Here is an 18015-nt window from a genome sequence, read left to right as displayed (position 1 = left end):
ATCTCCCCCTCTCTCACACACCACTTTCCTATCCTGTCCCCCTCTCTCACACCTCTCCCCCTCTTTCACACCTCTCCCCCTCTCTCACACCTCTCCCCCTCTTTCACACCTCTCCCCCCTCTCTCACACATCTCCTCCTTCTCCTACAATGTTCCCCTCTCTCACACATCTCCCCCTCTCTCACACACCACTTTCCTATCCTGTCCCCCTCTCTCACACCTCTCCCCCTCTTTCACACCTCTCCCCCCTCTCTCACACATCTCCCCCTTCTCCTACAATGTTCCCCTCTCTCACACATCTCCCTCTCTCTCACACCCCTTTCCTACCCTGTCCCCCTCTCTCACACCTCTCCCACCTCTCTCACACATCTCCCCCTTCTCCTACAATGTTCCCCTCTCTCACACATCTCCCCCTCTCTCACACACCCCTTTCCTACCCTGTCCCCCTCTCTCACACCTCTCCCCCTCTTTCACACCTCTCCTCCCTCTCTCACACATCTCCCCCCTCTCTCACACCTCTCCCCTTCTCCTGCACTGTCCCCCTCTCTCGACCATTTCCACCCTCTCTCACACATCTCCCCTCTGTCACACATCTTCCCCTTTCTCACACATCTCCCCCCTCTCTCACCCTCTTTCCTACACTTTCCCCCTCTCTCACACTTCTCCCCCCACTCTCCCACATCCCCCCTTTCCCACACTGTCCCCCTCTCTCACACATCTCCCCCCTCTCTCACACATCCCCTCCTCTCCTACAATGTCCCCCTCTCACACATCTCCCCCTCTCTCACACCTCTCCCGCCTCTCTCACACATCTCCCCCTTCTCCTACAATGTTCCCCTCTCTCACACATCTCTCCCTCTTTCTCACACATCTCCCCCTCTCTCACACCTCTCCCCCCTCTCTCACACATCTCCCCCTTCTCCTACAATGTTCCCCTCTCTCACACTTCTCCCCCCTTTCCTACCCTGTCCCCCTCTCTCCCACATTCCTCCCTCTCATACAATGTCCCCCTCTCACACATCTTCCCCCCTCTCACACATCTCCCCCCTCTCTCACACATCCCCCCTCTCCTTCAATATCCCCCTCTCTCACACCTCTCCCCTTCTCCTGCACTGTCCCCCTCTCTCAGCCATTTCCACCCTCTCTCACACATCTCCCCTCTGTCACACATCCCCCCTCTCGCACATCTCCCCCTTTCTCAAACATATCCCCCCTCTCTCACCCTCTTTCCTACACTTTCCCCCTCTCTCACACTTCTCCCCCCACTCTCCGACATCCCCCCTTTCCTACACTGTCCCCCTCTCTCACACTTTTCCCCCCTCACACTACCCTCCTTCTCTCACACATCTCCCCCATTTCCTACACTGTGCCCCTCTCTCACACTTCTCCCCCTCTCACACATCTCCCCCCTCTATCACACATCTCCCCCTCTCCTACACTGTCCCCCTCTCTCACACATCTCTCCCCTCTCTCACACATCTCCCCCTCTCCTACACTGTCCCCCTCTCTCACACATCTCTCCCCTCTCCTACACTGTCCCCCTCTCTCACACATCTCTCCCCTCTCTCACACATCTCCCCCTCTCCTACACTGTCCCCCTCTCTCACACATCTCTCCCCTCTCCTACACTGTCCCCCTCTCTCACACATCTCTCCCCTCTCTCACACTTCCCCCCTCTCCTACACTGTCCCCCTCTCTCACACATCTCTCCCCTCTCCTACACTGTCCCCCTCTCTCACACATCTCTCCCCTCTCTCACACATCTCCCCCTCTCCTACACTGTCCCCCTCTCTCACACATCTCTCCCCTCTCCTACACTGTCCCCCTTTCTCACACATCCCCCCTCTCACACATCTCTCCCCTCTCTCACACATCTCTCCCCTCTCCAACACTGTCACTCTCTCTCCCCCTCTCACACATCTCCCCCTCTCCTACACTGTCCCCCTCTCTCACACATCTCTCCCCTCTCCTACACTGTCCCCCTCTCTCACACATCTCCTCCCTCTCTTAAACACCCTCTCTCACACATCCCCCCTCTCACACATCCCCCCTCTCACACTTCCCCCTCTCCTACATTGTCTCCCTCTCTCACACATCCCCCTCTCCTACACTGTCCCCCTCTCTCACACATCTCTCCCCTCTCTCACACATCTCTCCCCTCTCCAACACTGTCACTCTCTCTCCCCCTCTCACACATCTCCCCCTCTCCTACACTGTCCCCCTCTCTCACACATCTCTCCCCTCTCCTACACTGTCCCCCTCTCTCACACATCTCCTCCCTCTCTTAAACACCCTCTCTCACACATCCACCCTCTCACACTTCCCCCCTTTCCTACATTGTCTCCCTCTCTCACACATCCCCCCTCTCCTACACTGTCCCCCTCTCTCACACATCTCTCCCCTCTCTCACACATATCTCCCCTCTCCAACACTGTCACTCTCTCCCCCTCACACACATCTCCCCCTCTCCTACACTGTCCCCCTCTCTCACACATCTCTCCAATCTCCTACACTGTCCCCCTCTCTCACACATCTCCTCCCTCTCTCATACACCCTCTCTCACACATCCCCCCTCTCCTACACTGTCCCCCCTCTCACACTTCCCCCCTCTCCTACACTGTCCTTCTCTCTCATACATCCTCCACTTTCCTACACTGTCTCCCTCTCTCACACCTCCCCCACTCTCTCGCCCATCTCCCCCGTCTCCTACAGTGTCTCCCTCTCTGAAACATCTCCCCCCTCTCTCACACATCTCCCCCCTCTCCTACAATGCCATCCTCTCTCACACATCCCCCCCTCTCCTACAATGCTCTCCTCTCTCACACATCTCCCCCTCTCTCACACACCTCCCCCACTCTCACACATCTCCCCCCTTTCCTACACTGTCCCACTCTCTCACACATCTCCCCCCTCTCTCACACATCTCCCCCTCTCTCACAAATCTCCCCCCTCTCTCACACATCTCCCCCCTCTCGTACAGATCTCCCCCCTCTCTCACACATCTCCCCCCCTCTCCTACACTGTCCCACTCACTCGCACATCTCCCCTCTCTCCTACACTATCTGCCTCTCTCACACCTCTTCCCCCTCTCTCACACCTCTTCCCCCTCTCTCACACTTCTCTCCCCCCTCACACATCTCCCCTGTCTCCTACAATGTCCCCCTCTCTGGAACATCTCCCCCCTCTCACACACATCTCCCTCCTCTCCGACAATGCCCTCCTCTCTCACACATGTCCCCCTCTCTCACACATCTCTCCCCTCTCCTACACTGTCCCCCTCTCTCACACATCTCCTCCCTCTCTTAAACACCCTCTCTCACACATCCCCCCTCTCACACATCCCCCCTCTCACACTTCCCCCTCTCCTACATTGTCTCCCTCTCTCACACATCCCCCTCTCCTACACTGTCCCCCTCTCTCACACATCTCTCCCCTCTCTCACACATCTCTCCCCTCTCCAACACTGTCACTCTCTCTCCCCCTCTCACACATCTCCCCCTCTCCTACACTGTCCCCCTCTCTCACACATCTCTCCCCTCTCCTACACTGTCCCCCTCTCTCACACATCTCCTCCCTCTCTTAAACACCCTCTCTCACACATCCACCCTCTCACACTTCCCCCCTCTCCTACATTGTCTCCCTCTCTCACACATCCCCCCTCTCCTACACTGTCCCCCTCTCTCACACATCTCTCCCCTCTCTCACACATATCTCCCCTCTCCAACACTGTCACTCTCTCCCCCTCACACACATCTCCCCCTCTCCTACACTGTCCCCCTCTCTCACACATCTCTCCAATCTCCTACACTGTCCCCCTCTCTCACACATCTCCTCCCTCTCTCATACACCCTCTCTCACACATCCCCCCTCTCCTACACTGTCCCCCCTCTCACACTTCCCCCCTCTCCTACACTGTCCTTCTCTCTCATACATCCTCCACTTTCCTACACTGTCTCCCTCTCTCACACCTCCCCCACTCTCTCGCCCATCTCCCCCGTCTCCTACAGTGTCTCCCTCTCTGAAACATCTCCCCCCTCTCTCACACATCTCCCCCCTCTCCTACAATGCCATCCTCTCTCACAAATCTCCCCCCTCTCCTACAATGCTCTCCTCTCTCACACATCTCCCCCTCTCTCACACACCTCCCCCACTCTCACACATCTCCCCCCTTTCCTACACTGTCCCACTCTCTCACACATCTCCCCCCTCTCTCACACATCTCCCCCTCTCTCACAAATCTCCCCCCTCTCTCACACATCTCCCCCCTCTCGTACAGATATCCCCCCTCTCTCACACATCTCCCCCCCTCTCCTACACTGTCCCACTCACTCGCACATCTCCCCTCTCTCCTACACTATCTGCCTCTCTCACACCTCTTCCCCCTCTCTCACACCTCTTCCCCCTCTCTCACACTTCTCTCCCCCCTCACACATCTCCCCTGTCTCCTACAATGTCCCCCTCTCTGGAACATCTCCCCCCTCTCACACACATCTCCCTCCTCTCCGACAATGCCCTCCTCTCTCACACATGTCCCCTTCTCTCACACATCTCCCCCCTCTCTCACCCATTCCCTCTCCTACATTGTCCCCCTCTCTCACACATCTCCCCCCTCTCTAACCCATTCCCTCTCTTACACTGTCCCCCTCTCTGACACATCTCCTCTCTCTCCTACACTATCCCTCTCTCACACATCTCTCCCCTCTCTCACACATCTCCCCCCTCTCTCGCACATCTCCCCTCTCCTACAATGTCCCCCTCTCTCACACATCTCCCCCCTCTCTCACACATCTCCCCCCTCTCTCGCACATCTCCCCTCTCCTACAATGTCCCCCTCTCTCACACATCTCCCCCCTCTCTCGCACATCTCCCCTCTCCTACAATGTCCCCCTCTCTCACACATCTCCCCTCTCTCCTACACTGTCCCCCTCACTCACACCTCTCTCACACATCTCCCCCCTCTTTCACACATCTCCCCCCTCTCTCACACATCTCCCCCCTCTCCTACACTGTCCCCCTCACTCGCCCCTCTCTCACACATCTCCCCCCTCTTTCACACATCTCCCCCCTCTCTCACACATCTCCCCCTCTCCTACACTGTCCCCCTCACTCACCTTCCCCCCTCACACTACCCCTCTCTCACACATCTCCCCCCTCTCTCACATATCTCCCCCCTTTCCTACACTGCCCCCCTCACTCACCTTCCCCCCTCACACTACCCCTCTCTCACACATCTCCCCCCTCTCTCACACATCTCCCCCCTCTCTCACACATCTCCCCCCTCTCCTACACTGTCCCCCTCACTCACCCCTCTCTCACACATCTCCCCCCTCTTTCACACATCTTCCCCCTCTCTCACACATCTCCCCCATCTCCTACACTGTCCCCCTCACTCACCTCCCCCCCTCACACTACCCCTCTCTCACACATCTCCCCCTCTCTCACACATCTCCCCCCTCTCCTACACTGTCCCCCTCACTCACCTTCCCCCCTCACACTACCCTCTCTCACACATCTCCCCCCTCTCCTACACTGTCCCCCTCACTCACCTTCCCCCCTCACACTACCCCTCTCTCACACATCTCCCCCCTCTCTCACACATCTCCCCCCTCTCCTACACTGTCCCCCTCACTCACCTTCCCCCCTCACACTACCCTCTCTCACACATCTCCCCCTCTCTCACACATCTCCCCCCTCTCCTACACTGTCACTCTCTCTCCCCCTCTCACACATCTCCCCCCTCTCTCACATCTCCCCCCTCTCCTACACTGTCCCCCTCACTCACCTTCCCCCCTCACACTACCCTCTCTCACACATCTCCCCCCTCTCTCACACATCTCCCCCTCTCCTACACTGTCACTCTCTCTCCCCCTCTCACACATCTCCCCCCTCTCTCACACATCTCCCTCTCCTACACTGTCCCCCTCACTCACCTTCCCCCCTCACACTACCCTCTCTCACACATCTCCCCCTCTCTCACACATCTCCCCCCTCTCCTACACTGTCCCCCTCACTCACCTTCCCCCCTCACACTACCCTCTCTCACACATCTCCCCCTCTCTCACACATCTCCCCCCTCTCCTACACTGTCCCCCTCACTCACCTTCCCCCCTCACACTACCCTCTTTCACACTGCCCCTTATGCGTCGCAGCTTGTCGGGATATCGTGCTGTTTTATGGTGGGGACCTCGCTAGTCTTGGCTCAACTGTAGGGAAGTTGCTCTATCTCCTAGGACTGATCCACTGGTTGAGCCACCTGTGCTGAAGCAGCGATATCCTTATAACGTGACCAGTTGGTGGACCTGGGGGACTGGAGTTAACCCTATGAGGTGTGTTAAGGTGAGGTGGTGATATGCCATGGGGTACTCCATGTACTCTTACGTGACAATGGGTGGAGAAACCAGCGAGCACCCCGTGCTTATGGGTCAGGGACTGTTTGTATCAGCTGACAAGCCATCTTTACTACGAGCCACGTGTATTGTGTGGGTATTGAGGGGAGTAACTGGAGGCTGAAGATCAGGTCAATCTTAAAGTCACCTGCACGTGGTGCACAGATACTCAAAGATAGAGACGCAATTAGAATGGAATGTGGTTTTAATCCAATCGCTCCCATGAAATCTCTAAAGAATTCCTCTCTCCTCCGTCACCTCCGTCACCCTTATCTTGCGATGGCTTTAACTGCTTCTTAGTACTTGTTTTGTAACTACCATTCAAAATATTGGATTGCCTTTTGATTACATAGTACTACTCACCCTCGTATAATCTTTTATAAGATCTATATAGGGGTGCAGTCCCACTTAACCATCCAGAGGACAACCTTTGGTGCAGGCTTTAACAGTGCAAATTGATTTTCATAAACAAATCCAACCGTGTTAATAGCAAATATTTGGCAGGCTTTATTGTTTTGGAAATGAGTTACAAGTTGCATTTCTTTGTGTGTGTGCATGTGTGTGCATACGCGTGTGTGTGTTTTCTATAGGTCCACTGGTTGCCCATATTCCTTGCTTCGTTCACCAGTAGCTCCCTGTACTATGCTGTATCTGCGTCTGTAATAGTTGTACTCCTGTCCATGATATCCCCTCTGCAGTGATTGGTTAATGGAGAGGGGAGTTTGCCGTCTATGAACTAGAACCTAAGCACCACATGGTTAGTAACACTTTAGTAAGCAATGTGCAGACGCTATTAACAGTTATTAAAGCCGTTTCGCCGTATATGCGCTATATTACTTGGACATTTGAAAAAATGTGTTTGAGGAATATATTTCCCACCGGAGACACTTACTAAATTGAAAGTCTCACTCTTTTTTTTGTTAAGGAACTCGACAGTATATGAAATTCTGAGGAACCCCAACCCTCTCTAATAGCGCGTCTGAAATCAGATGCATTGTAAGGAACCCCAACCCTCTCTAATAGCGCGTCTGAAATCAGATGCATTGTAAGGAACCCCAACCCTCTCTAATAGCGCGTCTGAAATCAGATTCATTGTAAGGAACCCCAACCCTCTCTAATAGCGCGTCTGAGATCAGATGCATTGTAAGGAACCCCAACCCTCTCTAATAGCGCGTCTGAGATGCCCCAGCTTGATCCATGGGAAGTGTCGGTAGGAGAAGGTGTGAAGGATTTACACAGTGCATAGATTATAATGAAATGTATTACAGTTTTTTTTGGTCACAGTCTGCGCCATTGTTTTTTCCTTTTATTTGCCCCCAAATTTCCTCCATACCTGAAGTGGCGTAAGTCTCAAATTCTGCATCAGATGTAATAAACTATTGTTATATACGCGGCAGCCCTGCTCCAAAACACCAGAGCAGTGCATCAAAACTACGGTGACCAGATGTCCTGATTTAGCCGGGACCTTACCGGTTTTAAGGGCTCTGTCCTGACTTTTTGGGGTGCTGTCTCAGTTTTGTATCCCATTGGCCGTGCATGCGCAGCCGTCAAGTGCCGATCGCGCATGCACGGTTGGCAAGCGCTCTTCGAGCATGCGCAGTCTGTGAGCGGCAACTGCGCATGCGTGACATTTGTCCCGGTTTTTGCCCGGACAAATATAGTCACCCTACTTAAAACGCACGTTCCTCTACGGTGATACATAGACCCCAACAACTTTGTGTTTAATATGTTCAGCTGGTCTCACAGGACCCAAACACATGTATTGTACCTGCTAAACAGGGGAAGACTGAGGGCATGCCGTGTATAGGATAGTGACCATTGTCAAGACAACAGCTAAATCAGAGGGTCTCCGTGCGGCACAAACCAGGGTTTCTGGTAATAATAATAATAATATATAGGCACAGATTGCTGCTTCAACATCTCTAGCCAAACACTCAAGACGGGTATAATTATCATCTTTATTGTTCAAGGTAAAATGGTTTTCATTGTTAGACTTCCTTGAATTCTGGAGCCCGGGTGAGTCACCGAGTACATATCTTTCTAGGGTGTATCGTAAAAGGGTCCGTTCAGGAATGTCTTGTCGTTTCCTCAGCGTCTCGTTATCTCTGCAGAGCTGTGCTGACCTCAGTGCTGCTGTTGTATCACTCCCCGCCCAGATCAGGCTCCATCCATGCGTGACAAATTCCTTTAGGAATCTGGCCACGCTGGTAACGCCGAGAGAGGAGAGTTTCATATTAAAACAGTGACTAACAGTAACACGCACCGAGTGCTCATTTGCATATCATTACCCAGAATCCTTTGCAGCAGTGGAAGCACGGGATGCTGTGCCAGTGTTGGGGAAAGGCAGGTTTGTGGACCTGACTCACACGTGAACATGCTCAAAGGTGTTCTTTATCAATTTGGAAACAGATGCCACAGTCTTTGCTATCTGTCTCACTCCAATTTAATTACACTTCCGTCTTCTTGGTCATTACTAACTATATCTCCATCCATAGTATAATGAGATCATATTTTATGCATATAAATAGCTAGTACATTTCTGGAACTCTGCGCCAGGACAAATTTCTGTGAGCCAGACATATATTGGCGATAGTGAAGAGGGTGGAGTTTTAAAAATATTATCTGGCCGCTCGTGCGCATGTGCAATCGGCGCTTCCCGACCGAACGTGCGCAATTGGCACTTGTCGGCTGCTCGTGCGCATGCCTGGTCGGCAAGTTCCGATCGCGAATGTGCATGGGTGACCATCAAACGGCGATTACGCATGCGCATAAGCAACCGGATACGCCGATCGCGCATGCACGATGCCATGACAACGTGACGCCTCATAGTGACGTCCCCTTGTCACGGCAACACAACACCGTTTGACGTCGCGAAGCCACGGTGACTGGACTATGCAGGTGGAGATGTCAGGAGGAGATGCCGCCAGGTTAAACTACTGGAGAGGGTAACAGCCGAAAATCCCCCACATGTCCCTGCATCGAGCCCCGGAAACATCCGCCCTGATTAACATACAGATGTAGCCAATGTTATTGCACCTGCTCATAATGCAGAATATCACGTTTTAACCATATTACTTGGGTTCAACAAAGACTTTACATTTTAGAAAGGCAAATTTTAATAAACTAAGGAACAATCGACAAGGAATAATTTAGTATGATGTTTTTGTAGGGAAGATAAATGGGCAGTCTTTAAAACATTGTTAGAAAAGCACACTTATTACATTGTATACAATGTATATAATAAATCAAAAAGAAACAAGTCTAAACCAGTGTGGCTAAATAAACAGGTAGGGGAGGAAATAGACAAAAAGAGGAAGGCGTTTAGATTCTTGAAGTCAGAAGGGACGGAGACATCGTATCAGAATTATAAGGAATGTAACAAAAATTGCAAAAGGGCAATCAAATGAGCAAAAATGGATAATGAAAAAAGGATTGCAATAGAAAGTAAGGTCAACCCTAAAAACTTCTTTAAGTACCTTAATGTCACGAGAGCTTGCGACAGGCTGTAATTGTACACCAAAAACTATATATATAAATATATATATATACCTGGGTTTGAACTGGGACGAGACTTAAGATATAATAAAGTGATTTTATTCCTTGATAAAGGTGAACACAACAGATTATACAATAACAGGCAAAATATAGACACTTACGTAAAAGATGAAAATAATGAAAACAGTCCCATCTGAACTGGCAGTTTCATCCAGCAATCAGCCCAAGACATTGCATGGCGACCAAAAATGAAGACAAAGGATAGATGGGAAACAGCAGGTTAAAAACCCTTTGTCCCTCTATCTGTAACATTAAGACCCTGGGATTGGTTTGCAATTATCTCCAGCCAATCTTTGGTGGGGGAACACATTTTAGGACAGGCCCCCCTGCTAGCTGGCACATCTGCAGTAGAACTCTGGGGGGTCTCAGACTTAACCAAAAGTTCATATTTACTGCAAATCATTGCATAACTTCCGCTCCGTAATACATACAGTCAGGTGAGATATATTACTGCATTCTGGGACACCTGACGCTCGTAGGAAGACCAAAAATTACATTGTAATATGAACATTAATAGAGATATTAATATCTGGCATTTAGCAGCAGTTACATATTCAATGTTTAGACTTCCCAAGATTGGCTTACTCTCGCCATTACACTTATGTAATTCTTAGCCGGTTCAGCCAAGGACATCTCATAGTATCCTTATATTTAATAAAGTTACTCACTTTCGATATCCTGTTGGGGAATACCTTTTGCTGGAAGGTGTGAATAACAAACCCTTCCCTTCCTTTTGCCTGCTTCCCGCATAAACAATTCCCCTGGGAAGCCAGGCTCAAATCTAGCAGAATATCCTATTTAGCATCCTACTGGCCACGTCAATAAACCTTTTGAAGTGGGCTTTTGCTTTTCGCATAACCAATTAGGTCAGTTACCTATTGATCAGGGCGATGTATCACACCTCTCTGTTGATATACACTTCCAGTGAATACTCATATGAGGCACCATTTGGCTCCTCATGCATCACAAAGACAGGCATTCTGCCTTTTGTCACCAACCTGGGTTTAAATCCCAGGACAAAATCAACTGCAGGGCAGTTTTAAAACACAGAGAACCAATATTTAGGCAAAAGCTTGCATTCCCCCATCTGCATCTATCATGTGGGGTTCTAAAACCTTCTCTGTTCACATTCAACTTCAATTAACCCTTTGAAGTCCAGATTTCCTTAAAGGACATAATACAGTGGGATTTCCTTAAACTGTAGCTCATTAACCCCTTAAGTCCCAGTGGGTGGGTTATGCAGACCCTGATCCAGCAACAACATCATTTACACAGGGGAATAAGCATTTTCATGTTATTTTGCAAGGGTTAAGTCACAGTTCTGGGCCTCAGCCCAGTTAACCCCTTGTCTCCCTGGCGAGGTTAGAGGGGGGGCCCTTGGGGGGTAACCCCGTTAATCCCGGGCCAAACCCTCCCTACCGCCACACCTCCCCTGCTCAAGGGCCCCTGGTACCCCAGCGGCCTCCCCATGGCCCTGGGATACCACTGGCGCTCTTGACGCACTCAATACGTCCTGAGGGATTGGCCTGGCAAAATTGTCCTCCGGCATTGACCAGTACACAGTGGATTGTAAAGTCCAGTTCCTGCAAAGCCGGGCATTCTCCTTTGCCTCCCTCTGCCCCCCACCCAGTGCCTTGGGAACCAAGTCCGTGGTGAAGGGGCCCCGGTGCAGTCCAGGCTGCACACTGCCCAGAGACTGGCATGTCTCTGCATCTGCAGGAGACCAGCTATCCAGCACAGACCGTCGCTTTCCTGTCAACCAAGTCTGGGACAGGGTTATGTCACTATTCTGTAGGGACTCTACCTGCCCTGGCTCTGTGCCACCCTGTAGCTGCTCCGCGATACTCATGACTCTCCTCCCTGGCTGCCTATCTACCCACAGCCTCTCCTTTGGGAACCCAGGGGTTTCTGTCAGAGGGGTCACTCCTGGCCAGTCAGAACAAGGGACCTTCTGCCTACCTAGCCCATCCCTAGCTTCTGCCAGCTGCCTCACACCCCACTGATCTCCTATCTCCCCCTGCTCCACGGTGCCTCCCTGCCTAGCCTCCCCTAGGCCCAGCACCTCAGCCTGCTGCTTACCTCCCTGCAGCCCACCTGCACTCCTCTCCTCCCTGGGCAATCCTAACCCAGACCCTGGAACTACCTGAGTGCACCTACCTCCCTGACCTTGTCTCCCCCTTACCAGGGATGAGCTCAGGGGCATCTCCCCAGATGCAACCGCCTTAGCACTTGGCTGGCAGGTATCCCTGGGGTGGCACAAGCCTGCCACTGCCCCGGATACCCCCAGCCCATAGCTAGGCTGCAACAGGGGGTTGCTGATCTGAGAAACCCCCTGGGGCTCTGCCAGGGTAACGGGAAACTCTAGCTGCAATACCTGATGCTTTCCCTCCCTGGCTCCCACTAGCCCTCCTTCTCTCACTGAGATATGCTGCTGGCTACCTACCTGCAGCCTCCCCTCACTCCGCTTCTCCCTAGCTAATCCTAGCCTGGACCCTAGGGACACCTGAGTGAGGCCCTCTCCCTGACACTGTCCCCCCATTACCGGGGATGAGCCCAGGGGCATCTCTCCAGATGCAACCGCCTTAGCTCTTGGCTGGAAGGTAATCTGGGGGTGGTCTAACTGTGCCACAACCCCTGGTACCTCCAGCCCATAGCAAGGCTGCAACAGGGGGTTGCTGATCTGAGACACCCCCTGAGGCTTTGCCAGGGTAACGGGGAAAACTGGCTGGCTCACTCGCTGCCTTCCCTCCCCGGTTCCCACTGGCCCATCCAACCCTCTCCCAGGCAATCCTACCCTAGAGCTGGGTGCTAACGGGGCTAGCCCCTCTCCCTGAAGCTGTGCCCCCATTACCAGAGGTGAGCTCAGGGTTGCTGGTGCAGATGCACCCACCTTAGCTCCTGGCTGGCAGGTAATCTGGGGGTGGTCTAACTGTGCCACAACCCCTGGTACCTCCAGCCCATAGCAAGGCTGCAACAGTGGGGCTCTTAACTGAGAGTCCCCTTGCTGCTCTGCCCAGGTAATGGGGAAGCCTGGCGGCCCTACAAGCTGCCCTTCCTTCCCCTCCCCTGGTAACTGATGCGGGCTACCTACCTGCAGCCTCCCCTCACTCCGTTTCTCCCTAACTAATCCTAACCTGGATCCTAGGGACACCTGAGTGAGGCCATCTCCCTGACACTGTCTCCCCATTACCGGGGATGAGCTCAGGGTTGCTGGTGCAGATGCACCCACCTTAGCTCCTGGCTGGCAGGTAATCCGGGGGTGGTCTAACTTTGCCACAACCCCTGATACCTCCAGCCCAGAGCAAGGCTGCAACAGTGGGGCTCTTAACTGAGAGTCCCCTTGCTGCCCCGCCAGGGTAATGGGGAATCCTGACTGCCCTACCAGCTGCCCTTCCTTCCCCTCCCCTGGTGCCCCTATCTCCTGACACCCCCCAGTCACCCCTAGAGTGAAACAACAGGGTACAGTCATAGGGAAACATAAGTCAGAGTCAGTCTGCGACTTGGTCTGGCTTACCTTGCTGGTCCCCGCAGAGACCGCCGCCTTCGTTGGTCCCAATTGCGGGGGGACTGGAGCGGCCGCCGCTGGCCCCATCTGGGCTGGGCAGCACCGGGCCGCTGCCGCAACAGCGCCCGGGTTGGGTACAGGTAAAACGGTGCAGGACAAGGGTCCCAGGTCTTTGTGGAGGAACTCAGCTCCATGCAAACTTGGTAAAATAACCCCCTCCCGCAACCCCAGTCCCCCCCCCGAATAAAACTGCCGCCGGCAGGATGCCGGAGTGGCGGCGTCTTCTCTGCCGCCGCCGCTGGTTCTCCGCCGGGATCAGGTGGATGGCCGCTGCTCTCCGCCACTGTTGCTGATGCAGCCCGTCCAGGTTCTCCAGGAGACGTCCCGAGGAGGGTTGTCGCCCCGGCTGGGCGGGAGCCATCAGAGGATGCCGCTAACTGGGTCATCTTTTCCGCAGCTCGTGAGCGTTGGCCCTGAGGGGCTTCTTCGCCTGACCGCGCACGGTCAGGGCACTGGGCATTATTGTGGCCCATTTGTTGGCAGTGCCGCAGCAGCTGCCGGTGCTTCTCCGCCACCGGTGGACTAACCCCAGCAAGGGGCAACGGAGTCCAGAGCGGAGTTGCCTGAGCGCCGGGCTCATTCCAGAGCTTCTCCGCCGCCGGTGGACTAACCCCAGCAAGGGGCAATGGAGTCCAGAGCGGAGAGGCTTGAGCGCCGGGCTCTGGGAGGGGATAAGTGGGTCGGATCATCGCCAGCTTCAGCTGCTCGAGCCGCTCAGCCGGGGACATCTCTCCCTGCGCAAACATCAGGGCCAGCAATTCTGGGTAAAATGGACTGGCCGCCGCAACGGCCAATACCTCTCCTGGTGCAAGACCACCCGCTCCCTCCACAAGTCTCTGCCGTCCCGGAGCTGGGTCCCTTCTCTGCTCTCCGGGCGGTGTGATGGTTACAGCAGCTGCAGCTGTGGATCTTTGCTCAGCCTGCCGGGTTTCATGCTCACCGATTGCTGTCTCTCTCTCAGCCTTGCTGGCTGCTGCTCCCCGCGCCGACTTGATGCACTCCTCTGGTCTCAGTGCCCGGCTCCAGTCAGACGGATGGCCGGCACTTTGGTTCTGGAGGAAATGCTTCTCACAAGTAGGGGAACAGTGAGGAGGTGCCATATCTTGTGTTATATGTTGTACACTGTGTGTTCAATATCTTTAGTCCCAGGAACTTGCAATTACCATCAAGTTCCCACTGGATCACAGTACCCCGCAGAATACTGTAATCCAGGTCCAGTTCGGTCCCGCCAGCTGCCACCAGTTAATTACAAGCCTGTCACGAGAGCTTGCGACAGGCTGTAATTGTACACCAAAAACTATATATATAAATATATATATATACCTGGGTTTGAACTGGGACGAGACTTAAGATATAATAAAGTGATTTTATTCCTTGATAAAGGTGAACACAACAGATTATACAATAACAGGCAAAATATAGACACTTACGTAAAAGATGAAAATAATGAAAACAGTCCCATCTGAACTGGCAGTTTCATCCAGCAATCAGCCCAAGACATTGCATGGCGACCAAAAATGAAGACAAAGGATAGATGGGAAACAGCAGGTTAAAAACCCTTTGTCCCTCTATCTGTAACATTAAGACCCTGGGATTGGTTTGCAATTATCTCCAGCCAATCTTTGGTGGGGGAACACATTTTAGGACAGGCCCCCCTGCTAGCTGGCACATCTGCAGTAGAACTCTGGGGGGTCTCAGACTTAACCAAAAGTTCATATTTACTGCAAATCATTGCATAACTTCCGCTCCGTAATACATACAGTCAGGTGAGATATATTACTGCATTCTGGGACACCTGACGCTCGTAGGAAGACCAAAAATTACATTGTAATATGAACATTAATAGAGATATTAATATCTGGCATTTAGCAGCAGTTACATATTCAATGTTTAGACTTCCCAAGATTGGCTTACTCTCGCCATTACACTTATGTAATTCTTAGCCGGTTCAGCCAAGGACATCTCATAGTATCCTTATATTTAATAAAGTTAATCACTTTCGATATCCTGTTGGGGAATACCTTTTGCTGGAAGGTGTGAATAACAAACCCTTCCCTTCCTTTTGCCTGCTTCCCGCATAAACAATTCCCCTGGGAAGCCAGGCTCAAATCTAGCAGAATATCCTATTTAGCATCCTACTGGCCACGTCAATAAACCTTTTGAAGTGGGCTTTTGCTTTTCGCATAACCAATTAGGTCAGTTACCTATTGATCAGGGCGATGTATCACACCTCTCTGTTGATATACACTTCCAGTGAATACTCATATGAGGCACCATTTGGCTCCTCATGCATCACAAAGACAGGCATTCTGCCTTTTGTCACCAACCTGGGTTTAAATCCCAGGACAAAATCAACTGCAGGGCAGTTTTAAAACACAGAGAACCAATATTTAGGCAAAAGCTTGCATTCCCCCATCTGCATCTATCATGTGGGGTTCTAAAACCTTCTCTGTTCACATTCAACTTCAATTAACCCTTTGAAGTCCAGATTTCCTTAAAGGACATAATACAGTGGGATTTCCTTAAACTGTAGCTCATTAACCCCTTAAGTCCCAGTGGGTGGGTTATGCAGACCCTGATCCAGCAACAACATCATTTACACAGGGGAATAAGCATTTTCATGTTATTTTGCAAGGGTTAAGTCACAGTTCTGGGCCTCAGCCCAGTTAACCCCTTGTCTCCCTGGCGAGGTTAGAGGGGGGGCCCTTGGGGGGTAACCCCGTTAATCCCGGGCCAAACCCTCCCTACCGCCACACTTAATAACAAAAAAAATTAGAAAAATAAATATTGTATTGTATGTCTTTATTTATATAGCGCCAAAAGTGTACTCAGCGCTTCACAAAGAATACAGTACAGAGAATTATAATAATACAATAAGTGCATCAAAATCAGACAATAGGAAAGGAAATCCCTGTCCCGAAGAGCTTACAATCTAAGAGGTATGATGTGAAACTTACAGAGACCGCAGGTGAGGGAATAAGTGCTGCAGATGGCAGTGCTTGGTCACAATGGGTGGTAGGAGTGACTGAGTGTGTGACATTAGCCATGAGTGCAGGCTATTGGGATGTTTGATTTGTGGGGCGAGATTTAAGGTTAGTCAGTATTAAAATGAGAGGGTAAACACAATTTACAGGGGAAGAGATGGCAGGGAGGCATGGGTGAAATCAGGTGTGTGACTTGGTACAGGCTTAGGGGAGATCCCCAGCAGCAGGAAGGAGTAGATAGAGGGTGTGAATAGAGGATTTGTGTGGGTGTTTTTTTTATTGAGGGGTAAAGAAGTTGTTGGGAGAGAGGTGTATAAATAATGGTGCAGTGGGGAGTGCGGAAGTTGGAGAGAACAGAGACTTTCACAAAGGAGTGAGGAAACAGTAAACAGAAAAGGCAGTAGGGAGGGCATAGTGAGTGAGATGCAGGAGGAGAGACTTCCCAGGTACTGGAGGATAGAAAGACTACACAGATCCTTTAAGTATGAGATGGGCAGGCAGATTATTGGAGATAAGGAAAAAACAGACATATTAAACACATTCTTTGCTTCTGTGTTTATCAGGGAAGAACCAATTCAATAGTAGTGCCGCAGGAGGAAGCCACAACCTCTATATTAAAGAACAATTGGTTAACTGAGGAAGAAGTTCATAGGCGGCTTGATAAAATTAAAGTAAATAAGGCACCTGGCCCCGATGGCATACATCCAAGTGTTCTCAAGGAGTTAAGCTCAGTAATAGCCAAACCATTACATTTAATATTCAAGGACTCCATTTCCACAGGCTCAGTACCACAAGATTGGCGTAAAGCAGATGTGGTGCCAATATATTAAAAGGGAGCTAGATCACAACCGGGGAATTACAGACCTGTAAGCCTGACATCAATAGTGGGGAAGCTACTTAAAGGTTTAGTACAGGATAATATTAAGCAATACCTAATAAATAACAAAATTATTAATAATAATCAGCATGGATTTATGAAGGATAGGTCATACCAAACTAACCTTATTATTTTCTTTGAGGAGACAAATACGAATTTAGACCAGGGTAATGCAGTTGATGTGGTCTACTTAGATTTTTTTTTAAAGGCTTTTGATACGGTTCCAATAATAATATATAATAGTCTCCATCTTTGCTGATGATACTAAATTGTGTGAGGTAATAGAATCAGAGCAGGATGTAATTTATCTCCAGAAGGACTTGGAGAGACTGGAAACGTGGGCAGGTAAATGGCAAATGAGGTTTAATTCAGATAAATGTAAGGTTATGCATTTGGGAAATAAGAATAAACAGGCAACTTACATATTAAATGGAGATATATTGGGGGAATCCTTGATGGAGAAGGATTTAGGAGTGCTGGTAGACAGCAGGCTTAGCAATAGTGCCCAAAGTCATGCAGAAGCTGCAAAGGCAAACATGATCTTATCTTGCATTAAACGTGCAATGGATAGAAGGGAAGTAAACATAATTATGCCCCTTTATAAAGCATTAGTAAAACCACACCTTGAATATGGAGTCCAATTTGGGCA

The sequence above is a fragment of the Ascaphus truei genome, chromosome 17, assembly GCF_040206685.1.
Source record: "Ascaphus truei isolate aAscTru1 chromosome 17, aAscTru1.hap1, whole genome shotgun sequence".
NCBI lineage: Eukaryota > Metazoa > Chordata > Amphibia > Anura > Ascaphidae > Ascaphus > Ascaphus truei.
Note: the sequence above shows the minus strand (reverse complement) of the source record.